Below are 16,271 nucleotides of genomic sequence, written 5' to 3'. Positions count from 1 at the left end.
CAATCAGACTCTTTCCTGGGAATTTGACTCTTGAATATGAGATAGGGTATGTGGTGAAGCAACTACAGAAACATCAAGAAGATAGTAAGACCCCCTTCCTCATCAGAGCGCCTCTGAGAAATATCCACTCCTTTCCTGAAAAGATCCTGAGTATTCCTCCCCCTTATTGAATACCCTACCCCGCCCCCCCAGCCCCAAGTAAATGAACTTCGATAAAGGAAGCAAATTCTCCTAGAGGGGGCTGCTCTGTCTGTGGAGTAGCCCATTCCCTGTCTCACTTTTGCTAATAAACTCACTTTCACTTTAAACTCTATGCTGGCTCAGTTTGAATTTTGTCCTGTGCGGAGCCAAGACCCACAGTGGGTCGCAGACTGGACCATCGAGTCCCCAGGCCTTCGAAAAGCCTGCAGCAAGTAGAGCAAAGGAAAGAGCCACACATGGTGGGAGCACCACTCCCACTGGGAGCCCTGGGCAGGGAACTCCTGTGGCGGAGACCTGCCCTGGCTCCTGCCTGATTCTGAGCCTCTTCCCCAGCCTTCCTTCGGATTCTGTGAGGACACAATATCCTCCCAACAAAGTCACTTCCCCTTAAGTCAGTCAGAGTAAGTCCCACTAAGAAACCTAAAACTCGGGAATGATGAGTCATACTGGGTTTTCCAGGACGAGGGCGTTGGGAGGCTCCTGGACCCTAATTCTCAAGGGCCAATGGGCGTGGACCGCTTTCTGAGAAGGTTCTGGATGCCCTGTGTCCCGTCAGAAACTCGGCATTCCGGCAGCACTGCACCAGCCTCGGGTGTGCCTGGCCTGAGGAGGACCCACTACTGCTTCTGGCTCCATCTAATCTGAAAACCATCCCTGGGAGTGTGAACTCAGCCTCCAGGCTGCTCTCTCTATCCCCTCTCGTCCATTCTGTGTGGAGCCCAGCCAACCTGCTGGAGCGGGGGGTGGAGGGATTGAGGGAGTAATACTGAAATTCAGGGCAGGCACTGGCCCATCAGAATGGGTGTTGGAGCTGGAGCAGGGTCCAGGCATGCCCTGCATGGAAGCATGGAGGGGCATTGGGGAGGGGGCTAGTGACCAGCCAAATGTAAATACTTAAATTTTTTTAACAACCAGTTCAATTGCACTGGGTGCACCCTGCCAGGATGGTGAGAGCTCTGAGGGAGGGATTCTCTCCAGTGTGTGTCTTTCTGCTCTCCTCTCCCTTTGTTCCCCATCTCTCCTGCCTGGCCAAGGGCTTTCCCCGACAGGTGGCTAACAGACATTTGTAAATACAAATGACCATCCCAGGGCAGAAGAAAGAAAATGAAGAGGAAGACAGGGGTAGAAGGGGGGAAGGAAGGGGGAAAGTTGGGTCTGTTCTAAAAAATCATACTTTGGGCCCTAACCGGTTTGGCTCAGTGGATAAAGCATTGGCCTGCGGACTGAAGGGTCCCAGGTTCGATTCCGGTCAAGGGCATGTACCTTGGTTGCGGGCACATCCCCAGTGGGGAGTGTGCAGGAGGCAGCTGATCGATGTTTCTAACTCTCTATCCCTCTCCCTTCCTCTCTGTAAAAAAAAATCAATAAAATATATTTAAAAAAAAATAAATAAAAAATCATACTTTGGACTTTCCTTCTGCCTTCCCACTCCCCCACCCCGAAATTTTTATCTAGTGCTCATTATTTTTTTAATTCTCACACAGGATATGTGTTTTGTGTTTTTTAAATTGATTTCAGAGAGAGAGGAAAGGGAGGTGGGGAGGGAGAGGGAGAGAAACATTGATGTGAGAAAGTAACAGTATGTTGCCTTCGAATGTGCCCTGATCAGGAACCGAACCTGCAACTTTTTGGTGTATGGGAAGGTGGGGGTGGGGTTGTGGGGAGGGGGAAAACAATGCTCCAACCAACGGAGCCACCCCACCAGCTCTAGTGCTCATTTTAAATAAGCATCAGGGACACCCTTGAAAAAGGGGGCAAAAAGTGCAAAGTGAGGGTGAAGTCTGAAAGAGTAAGGGGACTACGCCGTATCATCCTGCTGGGCGCAGGGATGATAGCGTCATTTATCAAACATGTACATCATTGTCTGTTCACTATTACTTTAGGAACTATTATTGCCCTCATTTTACATATAGAGAGGTTGAAAGGGCCCAGCCTGTGTGGTTCAATCGTTGAACATCGACTCATGAATCAGGAGGCCATGGCTGGATACCTAGTCAGGGCACATGCCCGGGTTGTGGGCTTGATCCCCAGTAGAAGGCGTGCAGGAGGCAGCCGATAGATGATTCTCTCTCACGTTGATATTTTTCTCTATTTCTCCCTCTCCCTTCCACTCTCTCTAAAAATCAATGGGAAAAGATCCTTCGGTGAGGGTTAACAACAACAAAAAGAAATAAATACAAACATATTACATTAAAAAAAGAGGTTAAAAAAAGAGGTTGGAGGGTTTGCCTGAGGCCACACCTCAGAGATGGGACGCAGACTTGCCTTGGCTGCCTCCTAAGCTGGAGCAATACACCAAGCTTGAGCACAGGACTGCCAGGATGGTGGACACAGCAGCTCCAGTGGGTGCTGCCACCTAGTGACAAGGCAGAGAAGAGTGGAGACAAACCTTTCTTTACCTTCTGCCTCCTCCAGGCTCCACCTCACTTCCCAGTTTCAGAGACCAAGACAGTGGAGTTCTACTTCTGACAGCCAATCAATGCGTGTTTTGGCAGAAGCCGCTTGGATACAGAGAACTGACCGCTAGATGTCATCTGGCACCTACCCCAGAGCACAGCTCTGAAGAAATACTTGTGGAATAAAGGAATGGCCAGGATGCACATCTCCACAGGTGCAGGGGTCGACAGACCACCTCTGCGGACAATTCACCGAGAAGATCAGGGTTGACCACACCCCCGGGCCAAGGCTTCTGCCTCAGGGTGGCTCCTGCACGATCGCTTTCATTGAGCGCCTCCTATGTCCCTGGTACCGTGTTAAGCAGCTTGTCTTGCATTATATAACTTCATCTGAGACCCAAATAAATCAACACCGCATGCCCAAGTTCCTCAGACTCGAAGTGCAGTGTTTTTCCTGCTCCACCACGCTGCCCTGCCGCCCAGCTCCCCCCCACCCAGCTCAGCTCACGCCATGAAACCTTGTTTTTATCAGCCTAGTCATCCAGATGTGATGACTCAAGAGTCGATGTGGGGCAGACTGGCAGGGGGAGATGGGCCTGTGTCAGCACAGCGCCTTTCCTGACCTTTAAGGCAGCGAGGAGTTACCTCAATCTGAAACGTGCGGCTGCTGAGTGATCTCAGACTCAGCCATAACAGGACATAACAATAGCTGGGCAGACAGGCAGAAGCGATCCCACTCCCTGCGCTTCCCACGGCTCAGTCTGGGTCTTCTCCCAAAGCCAAGGCCACCTGACGCCCAGTTTTCACAAGTGTGGGCAGTCTGTCCGGCAGGGTCTGTCCGCGAGTCCAGGACAAAGTCCTAATGCTTTTCACACTAGGTGCTTGTGAGTCCCTTGGTTTCTAAGCTGACACAAGCCCTACTCCTATTTTCCCCTTTAAGAATCAGTTTCCTTCCCTTGCTGCACCTTTGGTACCTGCTCTACTGCCCAAATGTTCCTTGTAGGTCCAGCTCTTGGAACTTTGTTGCAAATTGAGAGAAAACAGAGGGTCACCTTCTAGAAGGCAAACACATGCTTCACTCTGCCCAAAGTTAATCCAGTAACTTCTCTCTTTAGTCCTCAAAGGCTGCCTCCTAAGTGTATCATCTGTGTCAAGAAATCCACTTTAGATTATGCGCTACATAAACCAGTTGCCCATCTGCCCCTAACACCGTGTATAGTGAGAGCACACAGTAGGTGGCATGGCCTAAAGTAGGCTTCTCGCTACCTGGAATGCCTGGATTGCCCATTTAACCAGTGATTTCTCACATGTGGTGGTCATCAGACTGCTTTAAAGATCTGATGAAAACGATGGGCCCCTCCTTCCCCTTACAAAATGTATCCGTCACATTTGGATTATGTGGTTTCAGGGGTTCACAGACTTCCATGAAACCCATTTGTAGACCCCAAAGTAAAAACCCTTCACCGGCCGGCACAGTATGCACCCAAGACTCAAGCAACACAGCTGCTGGTAGACGGTGTAGTGCAGGCTTGCAGCCCTGAATTGGGAGTCAGCAGTCGTCATCACTGGTCACAATTTAGCGAACCAGGAGGTCCTCATACTTGCAGGAAATGCACGTCCTTGACATGAAGCAGAATGTTTGACTCAGGGGCCATTGTAATCTTGTAACTGCTACTATGTGTCATCAATGGTGAGAAGGAAGGACTGGAGGTGAGGATGGCATGAGGTTCAAAAATGGAAGGAAGATGTGTGTTAAGTACATTACTTGATTATAATGGTTAGAAGTTTAATGGTTTTTAAAAATAATATATAATAACTAGAGGCCCGATGCATGAAATTCGTGCATGAGCAGGCCTTCCTTCCCCCAGCTGCTGGCACCGGCTTCCCTCTGGCACCCGGGACCCGGCACCCAGACTTCCCTCACAGCCCCGGCTTTTGTCTGGAAGGTCGTCCCGTAGGACATCCGGTCTAATTAGCATATTATGCTTTTATTATTATAGCTGTCTCTCTGACGAAATGCTCTTGTGCTAACATAGCCATGTCGAGTGCCTTCCAAGTGCAGGTAATACAATCACAAGGGCATAGGAACCCCTAACTTTGTTTCTGTGGCTTAAGGTATTTATTACAACCAAAGGGCAAATGCTCCGAGTAAGAGTAATACCAGGAGCTTTGATAATCTTTGTCTTATCAACCATTAACACTCTAGACAGAATTTTTGCTCCTTCTCTGAAGGTCTTCTTTTGATTAACAGGAGGGTGGGTAGGGCATAAGAATGCTAGAAAAGTGGAAGAAGGCATATGGGAGAGCACTTGGAGGATGGGAGCTTGAGGCATTGAAACCAAATTGAGTGTCATGATTTTTTTTTTTTTTATTGGTTTCGGAGAGGAAGGAAGAGGGAGGTAGGGAGAGAAGAGATAGAAACATCAGTGATGAGAATCACTCTTCGGCTGCTCCTGCATACCACACCAGGGATTGAGCCTGAAACCCGGGCATGTGCCCCGACAGGGAATTGACCAGGAATTGAATCATGACCTCCTGGTTCATAGGTCGATGCTCAACTACTGAGCCCACACCAGTCATGATTTCTATCAAGATTGATCCTTGTTTCCACTGAGGCTCAAAGGATTGAGTTGATTGAAGTATTTGCCCCAAGAACGAATTCTGGACATCAAAACATTAGTCCCTGTTCCTGCTCCAACTTCAGTAAGTGTCCTGAGTAGAGGTTTTCTGTTATCAGCCAATCTTTATGCCTCATATTGGGAGGTACTGCTGATACCTCCATGTGCACACATGCATGTGTTTGTTCATGTGTGGGCATGACTGGCAGGCTGGGCCTGTATGCAAATCCAAGACTAAGTCCTCATGCTTTCCACACTAGGTGCTGTGAGTACTTTGGTTTCTCAGCTGACACAGGCCCTGTTCCTATTTGCATCTCTTCTCTAAGAATCAGCTCTCCTCCCCTGCTGCATCTCTGGTACCTGCTCTTCCATTTGCTTATTGATTCATTCATTCTACAAAAATGTAGTGAGCACTCACCTGCTAGGGACCTGGGGTGTAGGAATGCATAAAGCAGACCCATCCCTGCCCTCATGGACCCTACAGTCTGGGCGGGAAACAGACATCAAAGAACTACTATAATTACTACACGAATGAGTGAATGACAACTGTGATACGTACCACGGAAGAGAAGCAGAGAGGACTAGGAGAACATCCACCCCGAGAACCGGATATACTGTGGGGAGGAGGGGTCGTCTGGAAGGGTTTGTCTAAGAAAGTGATGTTTCAGTCAAGCACTGAAGGGTGAGTAATGTCAAGCAGTTGAAGGAGAGGCCCACCCTAGGTTGAGAGAACAGCACATACCCAGTGTGGCCTGAAATGACCTGGAGATGCTCTCTCCTGGCTTGAGGTGCCCCAGTGACTGGAGAGATGGCTCTACCTCTCTCTAACTTGACTGCCTCTGGAGGTGATGATGAGTTACATTTCTGCAGAGGGACTCCCCATGTTAGAGTTGGCGACACCAGCTGACCAGCCACCCGAGGGCAGACATCTCCCAACTGCTCCCCTGTCCTCGCTCCACAGGCAGCCAGGGTGATCCACTTACAATGCAGGTGGACCACATCACGCCTCTGCTTAAAACCCTCTGGGAGCTCCTTGCTTCAACCAAAGCCCGAGTCCTCACCAGAGCCCAGGAGATCCCATGCAGTCTGGCCCCCACCCACCTATCTGACCTCCTGTCCGCCCCCCCTCCCGCCACACACACTCTCCCTTTCAATCTCTCTTCTCCAGCAACGTCGACCTCCTTGCTGTGCCTTGAACAGACCAACCATGTCCCCACCTCAGGACTTGGCTCTTGCCATTCCTGTGCATAGGGCACGTTAGTTCCAGATATCCACGTAGCTTGTTTCCTAGCTTCTGCTCAAATGTCACCCCCTCAGTCTCAACGTGCTGTTATGTCCATTGTTTCTTCCTTGACCGTCTTCTCCATGGGATTGTACACTTCCAGAGGTTCAGGACCTTGCCCTTGTGTTCACCATCATGTCCCCTGTGCTTAGAGCAGTGCTGGATTCATAGTCAGGGCTCCACAATAGTTGTTGAATGAATGAATGGGTGTCACCACCCTGACCCCACCCCCATCCCCACCTCCTCGCCACTTCTCACTAACTTTCGGGAAGGGGAGGAGGGGAATGCTCAATGTCAAGACCCCACAGGTTCCTTCTGATGTTCCAACCTCTCCCTACACACTAGCCAGGAGCAGGCTTCTGATAGCCATGGAGATGGGGGGATGTCTCAGCTTCCAAATGAGTGGGTGTCTGGGATAAAGAGGGAAACAGGCTCCTGGACGGCACTTGGGTCCAGGCACAGAGGGAAACAGAGTCCTGGCCCATGTGCCTCGGAACCCACGGCGTATGGAAACAGGTTGTGTCCGTAGCTTTGTCCTGTGGTGACCTGATTTGCAGATGGAGCAGGACCACACCAACCAATGAAATTATGTGACACACAGACAGCTGTTGTCATTGTGGAAATCTGGTGGCTGTTTTCCATCTGTTTATACCCATTCCTCTAACTTGGTATTTCCCAAACTTTAGTCACCTGCATACCACTACCACCATTTCTGCTGCATCCCTAAATGATGTGCAGTATTATTGACTTCATCTTTTTTTCTTTATTGATTAAGGTATTACATATATGTCCTTATCCCCCCATTGCCCCCCCACTCCCCCCACTCATGCCCTCACCCCCCTGGTGTCTGTGTCCATTGGTTAGGCTTATATGCATGCATACAAGTCCTTTGGTTGATCTCTCCCCCTTACCCCCACCCTCCCCTACCTTCCCTCTGAGGTTTGACGGTCTGATTGATGCTTCTCTGTCTCTGGATCTGTTTTTGTTCATCAGTTTATGTTGTTCATTATATTCCATAAATGAGTGAGATCATGTGATATTTATCTTTTTCTGGCTGGCTTATTTCACTTAGCATAATGCTTTCCAGGTCCATCCATGTTGTTGCAAATGGTAAGAGTTCCTTCTTTTTTATAGCAGCGTAGTATTCCATTGTGTAGATGTACCACAGTTTTTTAATCCACTCATCTGCTGATGGGCACTTAGGCTGTTTCCAAATTTTAGCTACGGTAAATTGTGCTGCTATGAACATAGGGGTGCATATATCCTTTCTGATTGGTGTTTCTAGTTTCTTGGGATATATTCATAGAAGTGGGATCCCTGGGTCAAATGGGAGTTCCATTTTTAGTTTTTTGAGGAAACTCCATACTGTTCTGCACAGTGGCTGCACCAGTCTGCATTCCCACCAGCAGTGCATGAGGGCTCCTTTTTCTCCCCATCCTTGCCAGCACTTTTCATTTGTTGATTTGTTGATGATAGCCATTCTGACAGGTGTGAGATGGCACCTCATTGTTGTTTTGATTTGTATCTCTCGGATGATTACTTTGAGCATGTTTTCATATGTCTCTTGGCTTTCCTTCTGTTCTCTTTCGAAAAGTATCTATTTAGGTCCGCTGCCCATTTTTTGATTGGGCTGTTTATCTTCCTTTTGTTAAGTTGTATGAGTTCCCTATAAACGTTGGAGATTAAACCCTTGTTGGTGATAACATTGGCAAATATGTTCTCCCATGCAGTGGGCTTTCTTGTTGTTTTGTTGATGGTTTCTTTTGCTGTACAGAAGCTTTTTATTTTGATGTAATCCCATTTGTTTATTTTCTCTTTAGTTTCCATTGCCCTAGGAGCTGTATTGGTTAAGCTATTGCTTTGGCATATGTCTGATATTTTGCTGCCTGTAGATTCCTCTAATATTTTTATGGTTTCCCACCTTATGTTTAAGTCCTTTATCCATTTTGAGTTTATTTTTGTGTATGGTGTAAGTTGGTGGCCTAGTTTCATTTTTTTGCATGTATCTGTCCAATTTTCCCAGCACCATTTATTGAAGAAACTGTCTTGACTCCATTGTATGTTCTTGCCTCCTTTTTGACTTCTTTTAAATCAACTCACTTTTATGACTTGGACACATCCTACATAATAAAAGCCTAATATGCAAATTGACCCAATGGCAGAATGACCGGTCGCTATGATGTGCACTGACCACCAGGGGGCAGATGCTCAATGCAGGAGCTGCCCCCAGCCCACAGGCTCCAGGCCAGCCAAGGTGGGTGCCAGCAGGGGCCCCCGATCGCCCTGCCGGTCACCCTGCAGATTGGCCCTGATCGTCAGCCAGGCCTAGGGACCCTACCCATGCACGAATTTCATGCATGGGGCCTCTAGTGTATTATAAAAGGAAACTAACAGAGAAGGAAGACCAAAAGGAAAGGTGTGATCAGCAGGACAAACCCTGCAGGCAGAGGTGTGAGCCAGAGGCAGGCAATGGCGGTGAAGGCAGAGAGAGGGGCTGGGTGTGAGAGTTGGGTCCCATGGGGCTGCACAGAGGGAAGGAGAAAGTATAAATGGGAGAGGCCTCAGGACTCTGTGAATATCGGGGACAGGGGAGTAAAATGGTAGCTGTGCCCAGCTGGCATGGTGCAGTGGTTGAGCATTAACCTATGAACTAGGAGTTCATGGTTCAATTCCTGGTCAGGGCATATGCCCAGGTTGCAGGCTCAATCGCCAGTAGGGGGCATCCAGGAGGCAGCTGCTCAATGATTTTCTCTCATTATTGATGTTTCTATCTACCTCCCCCTCTCCCTTTCTCTCTGAAATCAATACAAATATATTTTTTAAAAAAGGAAGCTGCAACCTGGGATGGAGAGCTGGCCCTGTGGGTGTTGTGATAAAGGAAGTTGTGGTGGGGACTGACTCTGAGGTGCTGCAGGTGTGGGGGTTCCGGTGAAGTGAGGGATGGACCAGGACAGAGTGCTGAGACTGGGTGTGTAGCAGAGGACACATGGGAAGGGGACCTGTAGCAGGCATAGGCTGAGACAAAAGCAGGGTGTGGTTTAGGGAAGGAGGTGCTGAGGAGTTAAGCACAATGAGGGTGGGCCCTAAAAAGCTAAGGGGAGAAAGACTGGGGGATGCAGAGGATATTTGGAAGGGATCACAGTGGAGTGACCTAAGAATGAACTTTGAAGAAGGGTGGTACTGGGGTGTTCCCCTCCCCAGATGGGCTGGGTTGCCCTCCTGGACCTGGACAGTGAATGTGTTGTCCTCAGTTGTGCAGTGACCCTTGTGTTGCTCACGTAGCATCTGAAATCATCTCAGTTATCACTGGTTGTAGGGAGCAGCTATAGGGTTAAGCCTGGACTGCCCTGTTGGCAAAGCCACAAACAAGTCCCAGCTTAGAGGGCACAGCCTTCTTAGCATCATTAGGCTTGACCTTATGAAGCTCCCTAGATCTTATCTGGATAGCTAATGGGCTGAGGGAAATGCAGCAGGCTCTGCCAAAACAAGTGAAACTCACAAGAACACTGTAACTATGGTGACCACTACCTTGTTTACCTCTGGCTAAAAAATAAAGGCTCAGCTTGCCCTCTCATTCTCTCTCTGTGGCCTCAGCCAGGCACTGGAAGATCCACCTAGACCCAGCTTATTCTCTATGTCTGTTTTTTCTACATCCTTCGCCGCCCCGCCCCCACTCAGGCTCACCAAACTCTTGGCTGTGCTGGAACGGCACAGCTGGCCCATGGACCCCAGCTCTAAAACAGGGAGTGTCATTCGGCACTTGGTGGGTCAGAAAGCAGAACAGTGGTCTCCTGTTGGGCAGATGAAAGAGTTCCTGGGCTCTGGCTGGGTGGCTCAGTGATTGGAGTGTCATCCCATACACCAAAAGGTTGCAGGATCAACCTCCAGGTGGGGCGCACACGGGAGGCAACCAATCAATGTTTCCCTCTTGCATCAATATTTCTCTCTCTCCCTTCCTCTCTTTAAAATCAGTAAAAACATATCCTCAGGTGAGAGTTTAGAAAAATAAATGTTTAAGAGTTCTTAGATGCATTAGGGAGTAAGAAGCACACCTTGCTGATCAGTCACGAGATAACTCACGTTTCCGTGTCCCAACGTTCGGACGTCAGCAAGGTGTCAAGGTATGAGAACTAAGGTTGAGGAGAAAGGTCAGCTGTCGCACAGAGATCTTGAAAGGGCGAGGACTACGCCCTCCATCTTACCCTGGGTCCTCCATTTTGGGGCAGAGCCATGTGCTCGGCAAGGCTTCTTCCCGGAAGCCCAAGCCTCTGCTAGCCACACCCAGGATTTCTCTGTACTAGCCAATGATAATCAAGGGAAGTGCATGCCATCAATATGACCACATCCTGTGTACCGACTTGAGCCTGGCCAATCGGCAGGACCCACAGTCACCTCTCCACCCCTTACTCCACTCCCCTATAAAACTCCTTGTTCCATCGGGCTAGGCCTCTCTCTGCCACCTGCTGCTGTGTCAGTAAGGAGGGTGGGGGAGCCAGACCTAGGTTTGAAATAAAGGACTCGTTGCTTTTGCATGGGACTTGCTGGCTCCCTGGTGGGCTCTTGGGAATCTTGAAATCTGGGCATAACAATCTGTAACAGCGAGAAATACCCCCCTGCAAAGACACAGAGCTGCACGTGGCGTCCAGTCACCTGCAGAATCACACAAATTATTGTGAAATGAGAAATTGAATGAGCACAGGCAGCCTTGGTTATCACAGGTGCTCCTGGTCATTACTCTGGCAAATGTGCTGGTCCTTATCAAGAAAATGGGGGTGCCTCCAAGAACTAAGAGGGTAGGGGACTAGGTACCTCATTTCTAGAGGTACTTGACTCTCAGTACATGATTTAATGGTCGTGGAAGGCACTGATGGTTTGAGCTTAAGCTGGTTTGAGTTGGGCACCTGTCATTTGCACTCAATTCAAAGTGAAAAGCATAGGTTGTTGAAACTTGGGGTGCCGTCAGCATTCTTGGTTTCCCCATTTGAGACCGCAGGGAGCACTTTCCAGACTAGTCAGAGCTCAGGACAGCTGGTGGCATCAACAGCCGGGACTCAACTACTGACTGGGGCAAACCTAAAGGGAACCCACACGTACTTGGGTTTCAATTGAGACTTGTTTGTTTCCTTCTAGTTATTCTATTTACCCCCAGAATGAAGGTGAACCCGAGCCAAACAACCCACTCTGCTGCCTTGAGGGGGTGGGATGCCAAAGAGTGCAAGACCAGAGGATGAATTCAGGACTCGCCACTTTCCTATTGGGTTTCCATGGGAATTCACACTGAAATTAAGTTGATCTTGCAGCGGCTGAGGTCGCTGTAGGAAGAAGGAGGGAAGAACAGGAGGCAGGGGCCACACGGGGCACTTGTCCTTTACAACTTCTCTTCTCTCCCTGCAAGACTGAGGGGTGGAAGCTGTTCCTCTCCCTGCAGAGGGCACCATCCTGACTCATCCCTCGCCTCTCCCCTTCCCCCATCCAATTCAGTCCACGGCCTACCCCCCACCTGCCCGCTCCTCCCCCCATGTTCCTGCCACTGCCCGTGTTCACTTCGAAAATGTCATCCTGTGGTCACTCGGGCGACCACACAGGCTCCTCAGAACCTGTTCTCACGCTTGTCCTCCACCTCGACCGGGTTCTCCACAAAGCAGTCAGCGTAACCTCTCCAAGTGACAAGTCTGCTTACTGTCCCGTTGCTTGTAAATGGCCCTCCTTTGCTCTTAGGAAAAAGTAAAAAAAATTCTTAATTATGCCTGCACCGTCTAGCTGCTGCCTCTCTTCCCGGCCTCACCTTCTCCCTCACTCTGCTCCAGCCACACCGACTTTGTTCACCTGGAAGGACCATGCTCCCTCCTAGCTCAGGGCCTTTGCAGGCACTTTTCCTTCTGCCTGGAATGCCCTTCTCACTCTGTCTTAAGATCTGGTTTATGGTCTAGCTCAGTGATTATTAACCTTTTTCATCTCATGGCAACAAAAACTAATTACTAAAACCCTGTGGCACACAAAACGTAGGTATACTTCTGATTGATTTACAATAATAATAATAATAATAATAATAATAATAATAATAATAATTACCTACCCTTTTAGATCCAAAGTGACTTTTTAAAAAATCAGGTGCCATCCGGCCAGCGTGGGTCCATGGTTGAGCGTCAACCTATGAACCAGGAGGTCATGGTTTGATTCCCTGTCAGGGCACATGCCTAGGGTTGCAGGCTCGATCCCCAGTCCTGGGTGTGCAGGAGGGAGCAGATCAATGATTCTCTCTCATCGTTAATGTTTCTCTCTCTCCCTCTCCTTTACTCTCTGAAATAAAAATATATTTTTAAAAATCAGGTGCCTATTCTTGTATGTAATTTCTGGTGCCAAGAATTAACCAATCAGATATAGCCTAATTATGCAATGTCACCAATAAGATGCAACTCTATTATATGACCTGGTTCAAGACAGGATATTCACCCCAGATGGCTATTGTTGTGTTGGCTGTTGTCATTGTTTTAGTTGACAATCTAAGGCAGTGGTTCTCAACCTGTGGGTCGCGACCCCTTTGGGGGTCGAACAACCCTTTCATAGGGGTCGCCTAAGACCATCGGAAAACATATATATAATTACATATTGTTTTTATGATTAATCACTATGCTTTAATTATGTTCAATTTGTAACAATGAAATTGGGGGTCACCACAACATGAGGAACTGTATTAAAGGGTCGCGGCATTAGAAGGGTTGAGAACCACTGATCTAAGGGAAGAGAGGTCAGTGCCCCTGACTAAATAGTCAGGTATTGCAAGTTTTAAAAATTCTTGCAGCACACCGCTTGAAAATTGCTGATCTAGCTCATCTGTCCTTCTTTACAAATTCTTACAACTCGTCCTCACAGTACTTTTGTGTGAGCATTTGATGGATGTTGTCCTCCCAACTAGATGGTAAGCTCCGGGAGGGCAGGGAGGCTCCTGTCAGTTTTGCTCATCCCTGTGTCCCCAGCACCAGCCACAGGTCCTGGCCTAGTCTTACCAACCCACCCCCCTCCCAAGATCCTGCTCAAACATCTCTCTCGAGCTCTCTCCGGCTTCCTGCTTTGTCAATCCATGAATCTGCGTGGACCGCCAACATGCATTTATTGCGCTGCCCTTTATTAATTTGTTCACACCTCTGTCTCACTCCTCCCTGGTTTGTGGAGTCCCAGAGGGTGAGAACCACTGGCTTTGCTGTGTTGGTTTCCCTGACACCCAGCACAGTGCTTGGCCTGCAGGAGATGACTGTGTGAATAAATGAATGACTCTGTGAAGACAGCTCCCTGGGCCTGGGTGCTGTCCCCCATAAACCGAGGGGGCTGAACCAGAGGACTCTGCCTGTCTTTTTTCTAACACTGTGGTTCCAACACCACCCCTCTGCTTTGTCACTCATGTGCTTTTAACCGTTGCCTTGGCAATTAACACACTGGCTCCTACCACAGTTCCTCTATTTCATTATGCAAAGAAAGCCTCACATCTTTGGGCTTTCTATAGATTATGCAAAAAAAAAAAAAAAAGGCCATTTTAGTATCTCCTTCTTTGACTCATGTTTTTTAGGTAAGTCTTTCTCGTTTTGTAGGGCAACTCTTTTGTGTTCTAATGATTAAGAAGTGTTTAAAGTACATAGAAAGATAGGAAGAATAACATAGTGGAGACCCATAAACACACCGAGGTACATACAGGGGGGGAAATAAAACGTGACCCATGGACACCAACCTTTTCTTTAAAGAAGGACTAATGCCGTCGTCGGAGGCCTCTCTAGGTGCAGCCAGGTATTTCCAGGGAACTGGAAAATCTATGCCACACGAAGCATCCGGTTCAGAGCCTAGCGTCCCCTCGTCCAGGCAGGAGGCTTTCATCTTGCACGCTCCTCTAAGGCAAGCGGGTCTCCCTGCTCCCTTAGACCTCAGCAGGCATTGGCCACATCCGTTCAGGGACACGCCGGGGACTCGCTGGACCCAGAAGACCCTAGAGGGGCAGGATCCAGTATCCCACTCAGCACAGCATCACCCCCCTAACCGTCCCACCCTGTGGGCTCCGTGAGATGTGGTGGTGAGCTCCAGACCCCATGCAGGAGGTACCTCAGGAAAGAGAAAGGAAAGCGACCAAAGGAGACATGAGCATTCAGATCAAGCTGAACATGTTTTCATTCTTTTTGAGGTCATCTTGACATGAGATCCTCCCCCCACTTATTGATTCTAGAAAGAGGAAGAGAGGGAAGTGGGGGTGCGGGGGGAGAGACATATTGATATTTGTTGTTCCACTTATTGACACATTCATTGGTTGACTTTTGTTTGTGCCCCGACCAGGGATCAAACCCACAACCTTGACATATCGGGGCGACACTCTAACCAACTGAGTGACTGCCCTGAGCTTGGAAGTCGGATTCATCTAGGAATTGTATCCCAGAAGTCAATTCATTCATTCTTTCCTTTCCCTTCTGTGGGCTAGATAGACATGGAACTAAAGGTTGGGGTTTGAGTATGAATAGGATATGACTCATAACTTCAAAGAACGTAAAGAGGTAAAGAAACATACATGATCTAGTGCAGTGATGGCGAACATTTTGAGCTCAGCGTGTCAGCATTTTGAAAAACCCTAACTTAACTCTGGTGCCGTGTCACATATAGAAATTTTTTGATATTTGCAATCATAGTAAAACAAAGACATATTTTTTATATTTATTTTATATATTTAAATGCCATTTAACAAAGAAAAATCAACCAAAAAAATGAGTTCACGTGTCACCTCTGACACGCGTGTCATAGGTTCACCATCACTGAGTCTAGTGCAGGAGTGGGCAAACTTTTTGACTCGAGGGCCACAATGGGTTCTTAAACTGGACCGGAGGGCCGGAACAAAAGCATGGATGGAGTGTTTGTGTGAACTAATATAAATTCAAAGTAAACATCATTACATAAAAGGGTACAGTCTATTTTTTTTTTTTAGTTTTATTCATTTTTTTTTTAGTTTGCCCACGGCTGGTAGTGTGACAGCAGTTACCATAAGGGTGTCAAGGACGCTTCTCAGTCATACTTAGGGCACTGGGAAGGCTTCCTGCAGGCGGCGATGCTGGTCCTGCTTTGTGAAAGATGACATGTGCAAGGCATGATGTGTTCATAATGCTTGTGGGGAGCTGCAGGTGGTCCCACCTTCCTGGAGTGAAAGGTGGGAGTGGGCGGTGGTGGAAGATGTGGCCAGAGCTACATCCCCAGGGTCTGTGGGCCAAGCTGAGAAGTGTGAACCGTCGGCAAGCTGGGGTGGCCACTGGAGGATTCAAGGCAGGGAGAAGCCTGCAGAGAATTGGAAAGCCCTGTGAAGTGGTGTGGTGGTGAAATGGAGGAATGAGACCGATGAGGAGGGGGTCACAGGATCAAGGTGAGAAGTCCTGAGAGTCTGAACTAAATTGGTGTCTAAGGGAAAGGAGAGGAGGGAAGACGGTAAGGACATAAGCACCCAGTGGACACTGAGAGTGAGGGTCTGAGTAGTTCCCAAGATTTGGGTTTGGTTGACTGGGCGCAGGCAGTGCTATTCATTGACAGAAAGAATTCCAGAGAAGAAGTAGACTTTGGCATGATGGGATTGAAGTTGAAAACAGAAGGGATAAGACCTCCCACAGAATCTACAAGCGTGAAAGTTGCTAGAGGCAGAAAGAAGGGCAGAGAAGGGTCAAGCAAGACGAGGGTGTGGAGAGCAGAGTCTCCGACCATGTATCCAGTTTTCTGAGGTGACAGCCTGGCACAGCGTTGGAGGGCACAGCTGGAGTG

This window comes from Myotis daubentonii, chromosome 1 (genome assembly GCF_963259705.1).
Source record: "Myotis daubentonii chromosome 1, mMyoDau2.1, whole genome shotgun sequence".
In the NCBI taxonomy this organism is placed as follows: domain Eukaryota; kingdom Metazoa; phylum Chordata; class Mammalia; order Chiroptera; family Vespertilionidae; genus Myotis; species Myotis daubentonii.
Note: the sequence above shows the minus strand (reverse complement) of the source record.